General features: G+C 48.4%; 1 pseudogene; it reads right to left on the reverse strand.

Moving 5' to 3' along the window:
- Positions 1–3,633: 3,633 nt before the first annotated feature.
- LOC134381120 (septin-8-like) lies at positions 3,634–12,529 on the reverse strand (annotated as a pseudogene).
- Between the last annotated feature and the right edge of the window lie 2,322 nt (positions 12,530–14,851).

Consider the following 14,851-nt stretch of genomic DNA (forward strand, 5'->3'; position numbering starts at 1 on the left):
GCATGAACCTGCTCCCTGCTGTCCAAGGCCGCAGGCCAAGCCTGCCTGGAGTGTCCACATACCTCCAGCAGTTGGAGCCTGGTGTCACTTTTGCTAGTTAGCTGACCCAGGACTTAGTGGCCTGGCAATAAGGCCTGAAGTAGTGTCCTAGGCTGTCCTTCCTACAAATCTGTGGGACAGAGTCCTGGTGCAGCCAGCAGGAACCTGGTAGGCCTCACGGTGCAGCCTGCCTCAGCCTTCAGAGCCCACGATAAAGAGTGAGAGCTCCCACTTAGCACATGTCCATATGGATCAGGTGCCAAAGGGTTCAGTGAAAATTCTTTCTTATCTGGGTATTGCCCAAGTTTCTGGACTCTCACTGGCAGGAGGGTGCAGCTGGACTCACATGCACACCAGCACCAGGATCTCACTGGTTCAAATCCTCTGCTACTCATGCAGGCACTCTCATCCCAGAACAATCTGTAGGACCTCAAGAGTGTTTTCACAGGGTTTCCTCCTGTAGGGATGTTTCTGGCAGTTCCTGTGTCCAGCTGGAGCTACACCACTGAGGTTCCACTGTGCCTAGCTGTACACCTGCTGCTAGTGTCTGGCCTTAGAGCTCAGCAGTCTCTGAAGGGGGTGGCAAAAGCATTCTCTCCCCTAGTGGTGAGTTCAGTTACAGACCCTGGGAAGACAGGGAGTCACGGAGACAGCGTGTGGTTCACACGTGTTCTCCTCAAGGTCAGGGAAGCGTGGGCGGTTCGGTTAGTATTAGCAATGCCACTTGCCCCAGAGTTACTGTTCTCCTCCCAACTGGGGTGGCCTCAAGTGGCCCTGGGGGCCTAGGAGTCATACACCCTACTCCAGGAGTTAGGTGTTTCCTGTCTCCCCAGACGTCCTCAGACCTTTAAACCAAGGAACCCCAGCACATGCCTGGTCCACACGACAGACCATCCAAATCTCAGCTCCAGCCCAGCCAGTTACCCAATTACCCAAAACCAAACTAAATGCTCAGTATTATTACCCTGGTTTAGTTTCTTTTTAAAGATCAACTGAAGCCTATGAGGGATGAGTAGTCTTTCAGAGATGACATATGTAGTAAGTAGTAGAACAGGAATTCACACCCAGGCCCCTTCTGAGAGAGCTGGACCACCTGTGTTCTTCCTTTCCCATAAGCTTCCTGTTCCCAGATGCCTGTTACACAAGCCCCAGACACCGGGAGAAACTTCCTCTGACCTGTCCCCAGAGCAAGCTACTGAAGAGAGAGACTGGGGTGGGGACTGGAGGGGCCCTGGAGGTGTCATTGGGGGAGAAGGACTTGAAAGGTCTGCCACGGGGACTACCTACCCTCCCAGATGGTCAGCGGCATGGGCTGCTGCTCTTATTGCTAAAGTCAACCCCCAGACAGGCCATGGAGCTGAAAAAAAAAAAACAAAAAAACGAACCAAGATCAATTAGAGACTTTTGGTTTCCAATACGGAGTGTAAGGAGCTTGGAAGTCATGACTTCCATTCTCAAAACAAGAAAAAGGCTGAACAAACTGAAAATAAATAACTCTTCTTAGATTCATCAGAGAATTGAGGTCACAAGTCAAACTGCTGCCCTCAGAATTGGAGAGACAGACAGGTACAAAGAATTACAGCTTACCTGAAGGCAAGCTCAGGAGCAGACACTGACTGCTGGAGTCAGTACTGGGGTAGAAAAACCTAAACTGTAACTGATGAAGTGCTAGAGGCTCAGCGTGGATGACCTTCAGACTTACAAACTCCAGGGAGGTTCGGCCTCAGGGACCCCCACTTTCATGGGTTTTACCTCCAATAGCCCTATCAGATTCTCAGGGTATAGATCAGAGGAAAATCCTCTTCTGATTCTGGCAGGAGGAGGAGAAATACAACCAGAGCATCAGTTCTACTTTACAAGAGCCTGCTCTCATGAAAAACTGTTTTACCAGAGCTTAATCTATTGGGTTATTATCAGAGCCTAATTGGCTTGGGGGAGGAGAAATGACATACTTATAAATGTTTTGGGAGTCATAATTTGTTACAGAGTTTCTCAACAGAGGTGCTACAGGTATTTTGGACAGAACATGACACCATCAAGTGGGGCTCTGCTGGCATCCCTCGCCCTTGCCTAATAATGCCAGGAACACTCCCAATCATACGACAACCAGCCTCTCATCTCTTCATCCACCTGCCAGCCCACCCATTCACTCACTCACCCATTCCTTCACCCATCTACCATCTTCCCACACACCCCATTCATCCACTCATCCTTCCATCCGTTTGCCCATCCATCGGCACTTCCATCCATTTCTCCATCCATCCCTCCACTCATCCTCCCCTCCGTCTATCAACACATCACCCACTATCCACCCACTCCCTCATCCTTCCATCCACACATCCATCTACCCACATAAACACTAACCATCCATCCATCCATCCATGTGCTCACCCATCCTTCTATCCACATATCCATTCATCCATTCACTGGTCCTTCTATCCATCCATCCATCCATCCCTTGGCAAAATGAATCTTCACAGATACAATTTGACAGTAATTTCTGCTTTTCAAGTAAGAGAAAGAGAAAACAATCTTTCTGATACTGAACCATTTTGGCCTCCGCATGCCATTGAGTCAGGAGGCAAATGAGGGGCTACTCTTGGCTGGCATGACTGATCCTGATTACTAAGGAGAAAATAGGCTGCTGCCACGAATGCGGGAAAGAAGGGCTATGTTTGGAACCCAGGGGACTCTCTTGAGACACCTCTTAGTACTTCTACGCAAAACAAACAAAAACAAAAACAAAAAGCAGGACCACTGAGGATTCAGGTCCTTTAAGAATGGAGATTTGAGTCACCCATCTGGTAAAAAAAACCCCAAGGTATTGAGGCTCTGGTGAGGGCCAAGGAAATATGGCATGGGTAGAGGCAGAAGCTACAAATACCACTATGGCCACATGACCAGCCAGTCAAAGAAAAGAGGACAGAGCAGCTGGACATACCTCCTTACTTGTCAGTTTGTGTGTATTTAGGATATTTTTTACTTTCCTCCCTATTTTATAGAAGTTTTGTTAGAGGTTTACTTTACCTTTTTGTATGAGAATGATTGATGCTGGAGGGAGTAATCAATGTAGTGCAGTGATGGATACAAGGCTGCTAGGATTTTGTGTTGCCTCATTTTGAGGAGAGGGTGAACACATCACTTATTTGTACATAAGATAGCTCCATCTCATTAGGCGGAAAATGGGGCTGGTTGGGGGCTGCACAAAAGCACATGTGTGTGTAGCAGGCATGTCAATGTTCCCAGCGATTCAGTTATTTATTTTTTGATGTTACAGAATGTTTATTACCCACCTCTCCCTGTATATTATAGGGGTGCTTTATGCATAAGAAAAGTTTAGAGGTACTTTTAGTTTTAAAAAACCAGGGAATCTGTGTTACTTATGAAAATAATGGAAAAGGATATTATTTGTCTTTATGCTGGTGCCAATAAAAATAAAGAAGTGTTTTAAAGTTATTGAAATTAAGCTCTAAGTTAGAAAAATTAAAATGAAGGGGGATCAGGTGAATTCTGCAGCATGTACACCAGACCATGCAGCTGCACCTAGGGCACCGCATGAATTGCCATCTTGACGCTGAACAATCAGACCTAGCATCAGCAGATGGGGCCTTGACTAGAGCAGCACATAACTGCTCCATCAACAGTGACACTGTACATGGAAGACCAGCCGCTGGCTCTGAAAAAAATAAACCTTGTCAGTTTTGGATTCCAGCATTCATGGCTCTTATGGGTTTGCATAGAAAGTGGTGGCCCAACAGGCCCATGGCAGCTGGAGCCGGATTGGGAGGGGGGTGCAAAGCCGGCTGTAAACACTGGAGTCTGTACTGGCTCTCAGTCCACCCTCACACCATGTTATGGGAGAAGGGCCACAAGGTGTAACTCAAGCAACTTAACACATGGAAGTCTAAGTGCACTCTTGACATGTAAGTCTGTGCGTGAGTTAATTTTTCTTGTCTTGTCCTTCTCAGGGGCTGCTGTGAGGTGGTGTGCGAGGCCTGAGGCTGCATGGCCTCAACTGCAGCCTTCCTGCGGGTGAAGGCGCTGGCCTCTTCCTCCAGCTCCCCGTGCTTCTCCTCCCCCTTATGCTTCTCCTTTTGATGGACCTGCTTCAGGTGCTCAAACTTTTCATGGAGCTCCCTTTCCTGCCCCTTCAGCTCCAGCTCTGTCTCCTTCACTCTGTTGACAAACACCATCTCATCTCTTCCTCCGTCCTCTGCAGCTCACTCAGGACCTCCTTCCTCTTGGCCTCATCCATTGCTTGCAGGCTGAAGGGCTGGCTGTCACCACCACTGTCCTGGAAGCCCATCGCCTCCAGCTTGCAGCGCTGGTAGTGCCTGTAGTGCCGACTGTGGGTCTGCTCACCGAGGTCCTCCATGTTCATCCAGATCAACACCTCCCAGAGCTTCACGAAGTCGCAGTCAGTCTCATTCTCCACCTGCACCACTCCCCAAGGGTACTTCCGTGCTCGGACCAGCTTGTTCCCCTCCTTCACCTCCTCGGTGCTGCCCACCACAGCAAAGGGCAGACATGCATTCATGGCTTCATGGCTGCATTAATCTCTGCAATAGCCTCACCATCAGTGGCAAACTGGTAGATCACCACTCCCCCCACCCCTGTTGTTGACAAGCTTGCCCATGATCTTGATCTTGAACTTGTGGGGCTTTGGAGGTGGTGTCAGCCTTGTTCACCTTGCTGTCTAGTTTCTTCGTGGTCACCAGATCCAGGGACTTCAGGGAGTGCCCTGTGGGTGTGATGAAGTAGAGGCAAACGTGGGTCCTCCTGTCATCGTAGTCGAAGAGTGAGCTGCGGATCTTCAGCTCCTCCTGCAGATGGTTTTCAAACTGCACGTCGATGTAGTTGACTATGGGCCTGTCACTCGCATCCTTATTGATCTGATCCCCTCGAGCTGCACGTTGCTCTCCTGGAGGTCGTAGGTCTGCAGCCACAGGCGCACACGTGCCCCACGGTGGCTGGCTTCCGCGGTCTCAAAGGCTGTGTTGCCCACACTAGTCTCCCCCACACACAGGATGTGGAAGCTGAAGCCCTGAGGGACCGACTTGCTGGTCGGCGAGGCTGTCAAAGCCCACATGGCTGTCCAGGGAGGGGCTCCGGGGCTCCAGCTCTGCACTCGAGAAGCGTCTCAGGTCAGCGGCCGCCACGGCGGGGAGAAGCCGGCTTTGGGACGTGCTCCGCCCGGGCGGCTGCGGCTGCGTGGGTCCAACACAGCCACCTCCTGGAAACTCCCCTCGGCGGCCACCCCCGCCCCCGCCAGGCCTGGCCACGAGTGCAGCCGGAGCGCAGCCGCTTGGGCCCGATTGTTACTGTCTCTCAGCGCCCGTCTTCCCTCCTGTGCTTTGCCAGCAGGCTCTGTGCGCTCTGCCAACAGACGGGGCTGCGGGGAGCCTGCGCACCTAAGAGCAGGGGGCGCCGACGGGCCCCTCCTGTCTGCTTCCCACTTGTCTCGGCTCAATTCCAGGAACGCTTCTTCACCCTGGCAGGGGCAGTTCCCTCCGCAGCTGCCGCTGAACCGAGTTAGCAGTGTCTCCAAAACACGCAGAACCAGGTACACGTGCCAGCACAGCCCCACCCCTGCGGACCCCTCCTCTGAGCCTAGAAGCCCCGCCGGCAGCCACTTGGCGGCCCCTCTTCAGAAGTCCGACTCAAGCGCACAGGAACCCTTCTCTAAGAGAAGTTTCAATAATTTAAGTAAACACCCTTTGTTTCCTCAGCCCCGGTGAAACTGCAGTTGTGATCCCCATGATACCTTCGAAGAGTAATTCTCAAAATGTGGTCCCAGGCTCGGCAACACTGGCACCTCCTGGGAGCTTGTGGGAAACGCTGGTTCTTTAGCACCAGCCCGGCCTGCTGAGTTATGTGCCGGTGTGACTAAAAATCTGTAGTCAGCAAGCCTCCTAGTTGACCCTGACACATGCTGATGTTTGCGAGGCGCTCCCACTGCTTTAGAATTCTCGTTTCACGCTTTCAGTTGCCTACTTAACGGTATAGGTAATAACTCTTTACATTAAATTGTTTAAATAACTGGTGTGGGATACTCTAATACAGTAGCTATTAAGAATAAAAAGACCAGGGGCCGGCCCGTGGCTCACTCAGGAGAGTGTGGTGCTGATAACACCAAGGCCACGGGTTCGGATCCTATATAGGGATGGCTGGTTAGCTCAATGGCTGAGCGTGGTGCAGACAACACCGTGCTGAGGGTTGTGATCCCCTCACCAGTCAAAAAAATTTTAAAAATAAAAATAAATAATAAAAAGAATAAAGAGACCAGATGGCTTCAGTGGTAAATGAAAGAAAGTGAGCTGAGACACCAGGTACTGTTCAAGCTTTATTAAAGGAAAAGAATCTGCTGGGCTGCACTCAAAGTGATGGGCAGCCTGGGGCTGCCCTCAAAATGGAGGACAGCACCAGGTGTGGGGGTGTAGAGCTTATACAGGGTTCCAAGGGCTGGCTGATATAATCAAGGAGGGGCATTATGCTAATGTGGAAGCTATGCAACCAGGGTGGAGAACTGCACCCTTGCAGAAGCAAAAGGGTTTCTGTTTAAGTCATGAGGCTTCTGATAAAGGGAAGGGGGTAGGGGTTTGGTGCTGAAGTGGAAGACAAGGCCAGTGGCTATTTTGTGCTTATTGTGTGGACAATGGTGCTGGTCACATCCAAGAGTAAATTCTACCAAAAATTAAAACAAGTATTAGTACTAATCTTTCTCACTCTTCCAGAAAACGGATAAGGAGAAAACATTTCTGAACTCATTCTGTGAGGAAAGCACTACCCTGATACCAAAGCCAGATAAAAACATTACAAGAACAGAAAACTACTGGGCTGGTTGGTTAGCTCGGTTGGTTAGAGTGTGGTGCTGATTAACACCAAGATCCAGGGTTCGATCCCTGCCAAGCAAAACAGAAAACTACAGACCAACATCTCTTACAAATATTGATGCAAAAAACTATCAGAAAACACCAGAACATTGAATCCAGCAGCATATTAAGGGTATTATGCACCATGACCAAGTGGGATTTACCTCAGTAACACAAGAGTATATTGATATATGGAACTCAATGTAATATACTACATTAATAGAATGAAGGAAAGAAACATACATGATCAATCACCTCAACTGATGCAGAAAAAGCATTTGGCAAAATCCAACACTCTTTCATGATAAAAACATTCAACAAACTAGGAATAGAAGGGAATTTCCCACAATGTGATAAAGGACATCTATGAAAAACCTGCAACTAATATACTCAATGTTTAAAAACTGAAAGCTTTCCCCTGAAGATCAGGAACAAGGCAGGAATGCTTGCTTTTGTCACTGCTATTCAGTGTACTGGAAGTTCTAGCCAGAAAATTAGGCAAGAAAAAATAAAAGACATCTAAACTGGAGTGGAAGGAGTAAAACGATTTGCAGATGACATGATCTAATACATACAAAGTCCTAAAGAATCTCCAAAAGGTACTGGAGCCAATAAACAAATTCAACAAAGTTGCAAGATACATGATCAACACATGAAAATCAGTTGTATTTCTATACATTAACAATGAACAATCTGAAAATGAAATCAAAAAAACCAATTCCATTTACAATAGTATAAAAAAGAAAAAAAACTTAGGAGTAAATTTAAGTTAGTGCAAGACATGTATACTTTTAAAAATGACAAATCACTGCTGAAAGAAATTAAACACATAAATAAATGGAAAGACATCTCATGTTCACGAGTAGGAAGACCTAATATCATTAACATGACAGATCCAGGCAATCAATGCAGCCAGCTGAGTCTCCCAGGGATCTCAGAAGGGGGCCAAGGGCCTCAGCCATGACCCTGCCCACATCCAGGCAAGCAGTGGAGCCAACTGAGTTGTCTGGGGAGTCCTGAAGCAGGGGCCAGGGACAGCAGCCATGTCCCCACCCTAAACCAGATCTCAGAATGTACTTATTAACCATGTGGGTTTCTTCAGGGTGTGAGACTTATCTGCTCATGTCCTTCACTAAATTTCTGCTTATATTTTATGAATTTATATTAAGTGTTCTTTTTGCAATTTAAAAAACCTATATATATATATATATATATATATATATATGTATGTATGTATATTTTAAAACCCCCAATATTTTAGTAAAAAGATGTTTGCACCCAGAACTGACACAGGTGCTAGAATTCACAGATAAAGATATTTAAACAATTGCTTTCACAATATCCCAGAGGTTCAAAAACTTAACTAAACACATGAAAGATTTCTTTTAAAAGAACAGATTGAACTTCAAAATATGAAAACTAGGTGTCTGTGATAAAAAAAATACACTGGAGTAGACTGAGGCCAATTATGTACTGCAGAAGAAAAGATTAGTAAACTGGAAGACACAGCAATAGGAGCTACTCAAAATGAAAAAGAGAGAATTAGAAAGAAAAACACAAAAAGAGCATCAGTGGATGGTAGGACAATGTTAAGTGATCTTCATGTTCCTTGTGCTAAGGGGCTCATAAAGGTTCTTTGATCTGTGGGTTTACAGTCTTATCAAATTTGGAAAATGTTTAACCATCACTTCTTTAAATACTATTTCTGCTCTTTCCCCCAATTTCTTTCCTTCAGAGACTCCAATTACATACATACTATAAGAAATGTTAAACATAGTCTTCCAGGCAGAACGAAAACGGCACCAGACGGAAAGATATAACCTGCACCAGAAATGGTAAATACATTGGTAAATGTATAAGATAATACTCTTACTATTTAAATTTCTTAAAAATAGAATTGTTCAAGCATGACTAATACCAATGTAGTACAGGTTTCATAACACATATAAAAGTGAATGTATGGCAACAAAACCATAAAGGCTAGGCAGGTGGAAAGGGGCAGACAGAAGTGTACTATTTAAGCTTCTTATACCGTCAGTGAACTTACATAACATCATCTGAAGGTGGACTATGATAAGTTAAAAATGTATATTATAAACCCTATAACAACTAGTAAAATAACAAAACAAGGAGTTTTAGCTAAAATCCAAAAAGATGACAAAATAGAATCATAAAAAACATTGAATTAATCCCCGAAAAGGCAAGAAAAGAAAAAAGGGTAACAGACTAAATATACAAATAGAAAGCAAATAGCAAGATGATAGACTTAAACATAACTATATCAATAATAACATTAAATATAAATTGTTGCTTTGCCCCCCAAGGATTTGTCACCCCTCTTCCCCTGGGTGATGGAGCCAAAAAGGATTACTCAAAGCCCATCTCTTCTGAGCAGTGAGAAGCCCGAAAGTGGTTAATCTCCCCTGGAACCCTCCAGCAAGAGGCATTCCTTCCTCAGGAAATTAACCATGAATTGGGGTTCTCTTCCTGCATTTATTCTCCAGCCCAGGAAGTTTCAGGAAGAGACATAGGTGGGGTTACAGTTTAACAATAGAAGCTGGTAACATTCAGTAAAAACATGTCAGATGACATTCCCTAGACAATTCAGTGATCCACCAACAAAAGCTTGATCTAGCAAACATTCCTTCTCCCTCCAGCAGCTTCCCAGTAACTTTACATATCAGTAACTAGTCTGTCTTTGAGCCAGAAACCCTGCTTTGTTACAAATCTTTATCTTGCCTCAGAGACTTTATAACTTGAGGAAAATTTCTTGTCCTTTGGAAGGTCAATATTTGAAACTGCAAAGCTTTGGAAAACCAGGCCCTGTGAAGTATATTTGCTTTATGAATCCTCTAAAATAAATGGTTTAAACACTCCAATGAAAAGTCAGAGATTGTCAGATTGGGGAAAAAAAACCAAAACAAAACAAAGCAAGCCCTAAGAAACACATGAATTATCTTTAAATATAAAGAGACAAATTGGTTAAAAGTAAAATGACCAAAAAAGATATACCATGCTAACATTAGTCAAAAGACGACTGGAGAGTTCTGGTCAAGATGGCGGAATAGACGGTCCCCAGCATCACTCTCTCCCACAAATCAACCAATTTATAACTACAAAAATGTAACAGCCAAGCTGGGGCTGCTGGAGCTCATGGGAAGAGGAGGAGAGACCTATGGAGTTCATGAAGGGGGAGAAGCCACAATGAGAATAAGAAAAAACTGCTTGAAGTGTTTTGGGCCACGGCTGCTTTAAGGCAGGAGTTGCTGAGCGCATGGAGCACGAGCTGGCAGAAGCTGCAGCTGTGCACTTTGGATGGAGTTTCTTGGAGGCAACAGGGGATAAGAGGGCCTTGGTGGCCCCTAGGACAGCAAGACCACTAATAGGGTTCCCATGGACCCATGCAAGAGCAATGAGCCCGAACAGCTGAAAAAGCGGAGCCATTCAGAGGCCGGTGAGTCACTGAAAGGGACTGGTGTATGGCCTGTCCCATGGAAAGTGTATGGAGCATGGGAGGTGGGGGAGAAGAGCCCACTGGGATGACACTGGGACACAGCAAGGACAGCCAATCTGCCCCCCCAATCAGCACAGGACCCCTCAGAAGAGACTGGTCAGGAATGCAGAATTGCATGGGGTGCAGTTTGATGAAAAAACTCGGGCCAAGATCAGAGTTTCTACACAACCCAGGTGCACCGAGTCTCTGGAGAGCTGGAAGTACCTATAAGGTCAACCATTAAACTCTGAGCTACACAAAAAGCCTCCCCTAGGGAAAAAGCAGCAGAGCAGCAATTTAGCTCGACAACATAGCCCAAGTACTGGTTCCCACAGGAAGTTCCCCCATGTTAGAAGTAAGCAAAGGACAGAAAATTAGTTCTGGCCCAGGCACACCACACAAGTGCCTTGGGGCCCACCTGGAGACCTGAGGCATGGAGAAGAGGACTGGACTCCCCTCCCACAACCAGGCTCACTGATCCAGCGCCTAGGGGCCCATCTGGGGACCCAAGGCATGGAGAAAAGGACCGGACACCCATCTCACAACCACGCACAGTGCACCAGTGCCTCAGGGCCTGCCCAGAGACCCAAGGTATGGAGCTGGGGACCGGACTTACCTCCCACAACCAGGCACTGTGCCAGCACCTTGAGGCCTGCCTGGGGACCCGAGGCATGGAGAAGAGGACTGGACCCCCCTCCCACAACCAGGCACACTGTGCCAGCTCCTCAGGGCCCACCTGGGGATCTGAGGCATGGAGAAGGGGACCGGACCCCCCTCCCACAACCAGGCACACTGTGCCAGTGCCTTGGGGCCCGCCCAGGGACCCGAAGTATGAAGCTGGGGACCAGACACTCCTGACAATCACACATACTGCCAGCACCAAGGAGCATGCCAAAATCTTCACTTCCACGTGGGTGGCCCACCATAGCCACCACAATAACCATGGCTGCTGTGAAAGCGGCTAGACGCCACAACCACCACGCAGATGGTCTACCAGCCACTGGAGTGCACTGACACAAGGAGAGTCACCAGCAGAGATAAAGAAAAGAAGAGGATGTCTCTCTCCACAAAGCCCATTTCAGAATGACAGAAGCATCTGCTGTATGATAATATTGGGGGACCTGATCACACCTCTCAGCATTGGACAGATCATCTAGGGAACAAATCAACAGAGTAACCGTTATTCTTTCAGAAGGAGAAAAGAAATCTAGGGTAATTAGAGTGGGTAGGAGGGAGGGAGAGGGGGATGGGAAGAGATTGGACAAGGGGCATAAAGAATAATAACGATTTGTAACAATATACATGCTAGTAATATTGATTTGATCAACATATCTCAATGTTGAACCCTCAAAATATGTATAATCAATTTTGATTCAATAAAAATTTTTTAAAAAAGAAAAAGAAATAGAAACTCTGAATAAATGCAAAAAATAAAAATAATAAATAAATAAATAAGTAAAAGAAGACTGGAGTGGCCATATTAATATCACAAAAAGTCTATCTCAAAGTATGGAACATTGCCAGGGATAAAGAAGAAAGGGCTGGTGACTAATTTATACACATTTATATTGTCTGAATTATTTCAAAGAACATACACTTAGCTAGTAGTTTAAACAATCAATAAAACAGACCATTTGATAAACTTTTTACTAAGCTACTTTCTCTGCCCAGCATTATTTAGGTTTACAGAAGGAATAAAAAAGGTTGGACACGGCTCTAGACTTAAAGGACACACAATTTGTTAGGAAGACAAGACATCAACTTTTTTTTAAAAGTTAATAAAAAATGTGTCAAATGTTAACTGCAAAATGAAAATTCAGAGAATCAACTATTTCCAGCAACGCAGCCATTAGGGAAGATTTCTAGAGGAGATCTAGGCCCAAGCGTGTGCATAGGTAAGGAGAAAGAGGAAGGAAGGCATTTAAAATGATTTGATCGGGAAAGTGTTATTTTACCTACGTGGCAGGATGGTTTTTTACTTTTCTTTTTGCTTCCTATATTCTCCCTTTCTACTCCCCCTACTCAAGTACAGAGAGCATTTTGCACTCACTGCTGCCAGGCTTCGTGGCCTTGTGGGGAGAGCACTGGGCCAGATGCAGGGCAGCTACCTGGGGTGAGGGGCCATGGCTGTGGGGTGTTCCAGCAACCTACAGAGAAGGAGGCTGAGGTGACGCGGCAGCCTTGCAAAGACTGGTATGCCCATGTGGGACGCGGCAGCCTTGCAAAGACTGGTGTGCACCACGTGGGACGCGGCAGCCCTGCGAACACTGGTATGCCCATGTGGGACGCGGCAGACTTGCAAAGACAGGTGTGCCCATGTGGGACGCGGCAGCCTTGCAAAGACTGGTGTGCCCATGTGGGACGCGGCAGCCCTGCGAACACTGGTATGCCCATGTGGGACGCGGCAGACTTGCAAAGACAGGTATGCCCATGTGGGACGCGGCAGCCTTGCAAAGACTGGTGTGCCCATGTGGGACGCGGCAGCCCTGCACACACTGGTGTGCACCACGTGGGGAAAGGAAGGGGGGAGAAAGGGGTAAGGGGTAAGACCTCTGGATTCAGACCGAGATTCAGTCTCTAAGGCTCGCACACGACTCTGCAGGACTAAAACTGTAGTTGACGCTCCCTTTCCCTCTCATCTTGCAAACGACCGACAAAAACTCAAAAGGCATCTTAACTGAAGCTAAAATCAAATCAAATCTCCTGCGATTGCGGTAATTTCTAGCTCCTAACCCTGGAGGAGACCTCAGCGAGTTCTTCTATTTGCAGTGGGGGCTGGAAAAGGAGGTTTCTGGCCTTGCAGAAGCCACATCGCGTCCCCACACAACCTGTGTAATGGCAGATGTTTGTAGCTGAGGCTCTGCGGTTTCGGCTAACCTGAGCAAGGCTTCCTGGAGGAGGCGCAGGTGGGGTGGGGGTGGCGGCGCCCACCTCTCTGCAGTGCAGCGGTGGAGGAAGGCGTCGCTTCAAGGGCGTCACGAGAAGCAAATCCGTTTCGTTAAAGGACTCGCATCCTGTAGCCCTGAACCGGAGCACTGGGGCTGAGCCGAGCCGCGGTGTTCTGGGTGGCTCAGAACTCACATGTCCTGCGCACGGCGGAGACAGGTGATGCAGCTGCATCAATCCTCGCTGCTTACGTCCCAGGACAAAAGGGGCCGGTCTTCTCTAGAAAGTCCTCCTATTGCGCGGAAACGAATCCCTTCCCAGACCGCCTGCCTTCCGGGACAAGCGGCGCTTCCACAGGCTCCTGGGCCCCGCGCACGGACTCCGCCGCTTCCCCGCGCGAGCCTGAGACCAGCGAACCGCCTTCCGCCCGTCAGGTGAGCGGCGCCCGGCCCCGCCCCGCCCCGACCCGCCACGCCTGCGCAGTGCGGCCGTCGGCGCCGGGCGTCCGGCTGTGCGGCAGTTGGAGTTCGTTGAACGGTGCGAGTGCACTGTGGCTCCGGGGAGCAGCGGCGGCGGCGCGGGAGCGGACTCGGGGAGGCGAGGAGCGACGGCGGAGCCCTCGCGGTTCCGCGGACGGCGGCCTCGGTGGCCGGCAGGTGAGCTCGTGAGGGGCGGGCGTGGGCTGTGAGAGGCGCGGGCGGCCGGGGGCGCGGGTGCGGCCGGGGGCTGAGGTGAGCGCGGCGGCGCGGGCCCGGCGGCGCATTGTCCGGCGGGCGGCGCTCGCTCATCGCCCCCTGCGGGCCGGGCCGCGGTTGTCCGGGGCGGGCACGGGCTCCTGTGTCCGCCGGCCCCACACGTGCCTGCCCCGCCGCCCCCGGTCCTGATTCACCCGCCCTCCGCGCGCGTTTTGTTCCGAGGCGGGAGGGCACGGGGGCGGGGGACGGCGCAGCCGGGCTCGGGGAGGGGGTGCTGCGCCCCGGGAGGGCGGGGAGAGCGAGGCGAATCCTGGGTCGGCGGCGGGACTGAGGGCGGGACCCCACGGGCCGGGTCATCCCCAGGGACGTCTAAGTGTTTCAGAGCATTTCAGTACCATGCGACCGGTGTCAGAGGACACACGTGCCAAAGTGAGAATAGCTGTATAGCTTTATTCTGTTGGAATTTTGTGGAAGGAATTCTGTGCAGTCTGAAAGGATGGATGGAGAGGACAGTAGTTGCTTCCTGCACAGGTTTTATTAGACAGTGAAAATCAAATCTAAATTAGGGAGTTTGTACCTGGACGTACTAGTTTGTGAACACTTTTAGAAGTTGTGAAAATTTGCAGAGGTCACCTGAAATGAAGAGTCTTCTTCCAACCTCCGCCTCCCTCCCCTCAGCTTTAGTTAAGGGGCAAAGACCAAAAAATTGTACTAGCTGGTAATTTACAGACCATTGTCAGGTTCGATGTAATGATATATGTGACTATATATAATATATGATATAAGTATAATATAGTACATTAAGGTTGTGCAATGTGTCAAAATTATGGGTAGTAAGTAGTTTAAGAGAAATAAAAGAGTTCTTT

The sequence above is a fragment of the Cynocephalus volans genome, chromosome 6 (genome assembly GCF_027409185.1).
Source record: "Cynocephalus volans isolate mCynVol1 chromosome 6, mCynVol1.pri, whole genome shotgun sequence".
NCBI classification, from domain to species: Eukaryota; Metazoa; Chordata; class Mammalia; order Dermoptera; family Cynocephalidae; genus Cynocephalus; species Cynocephalus volans.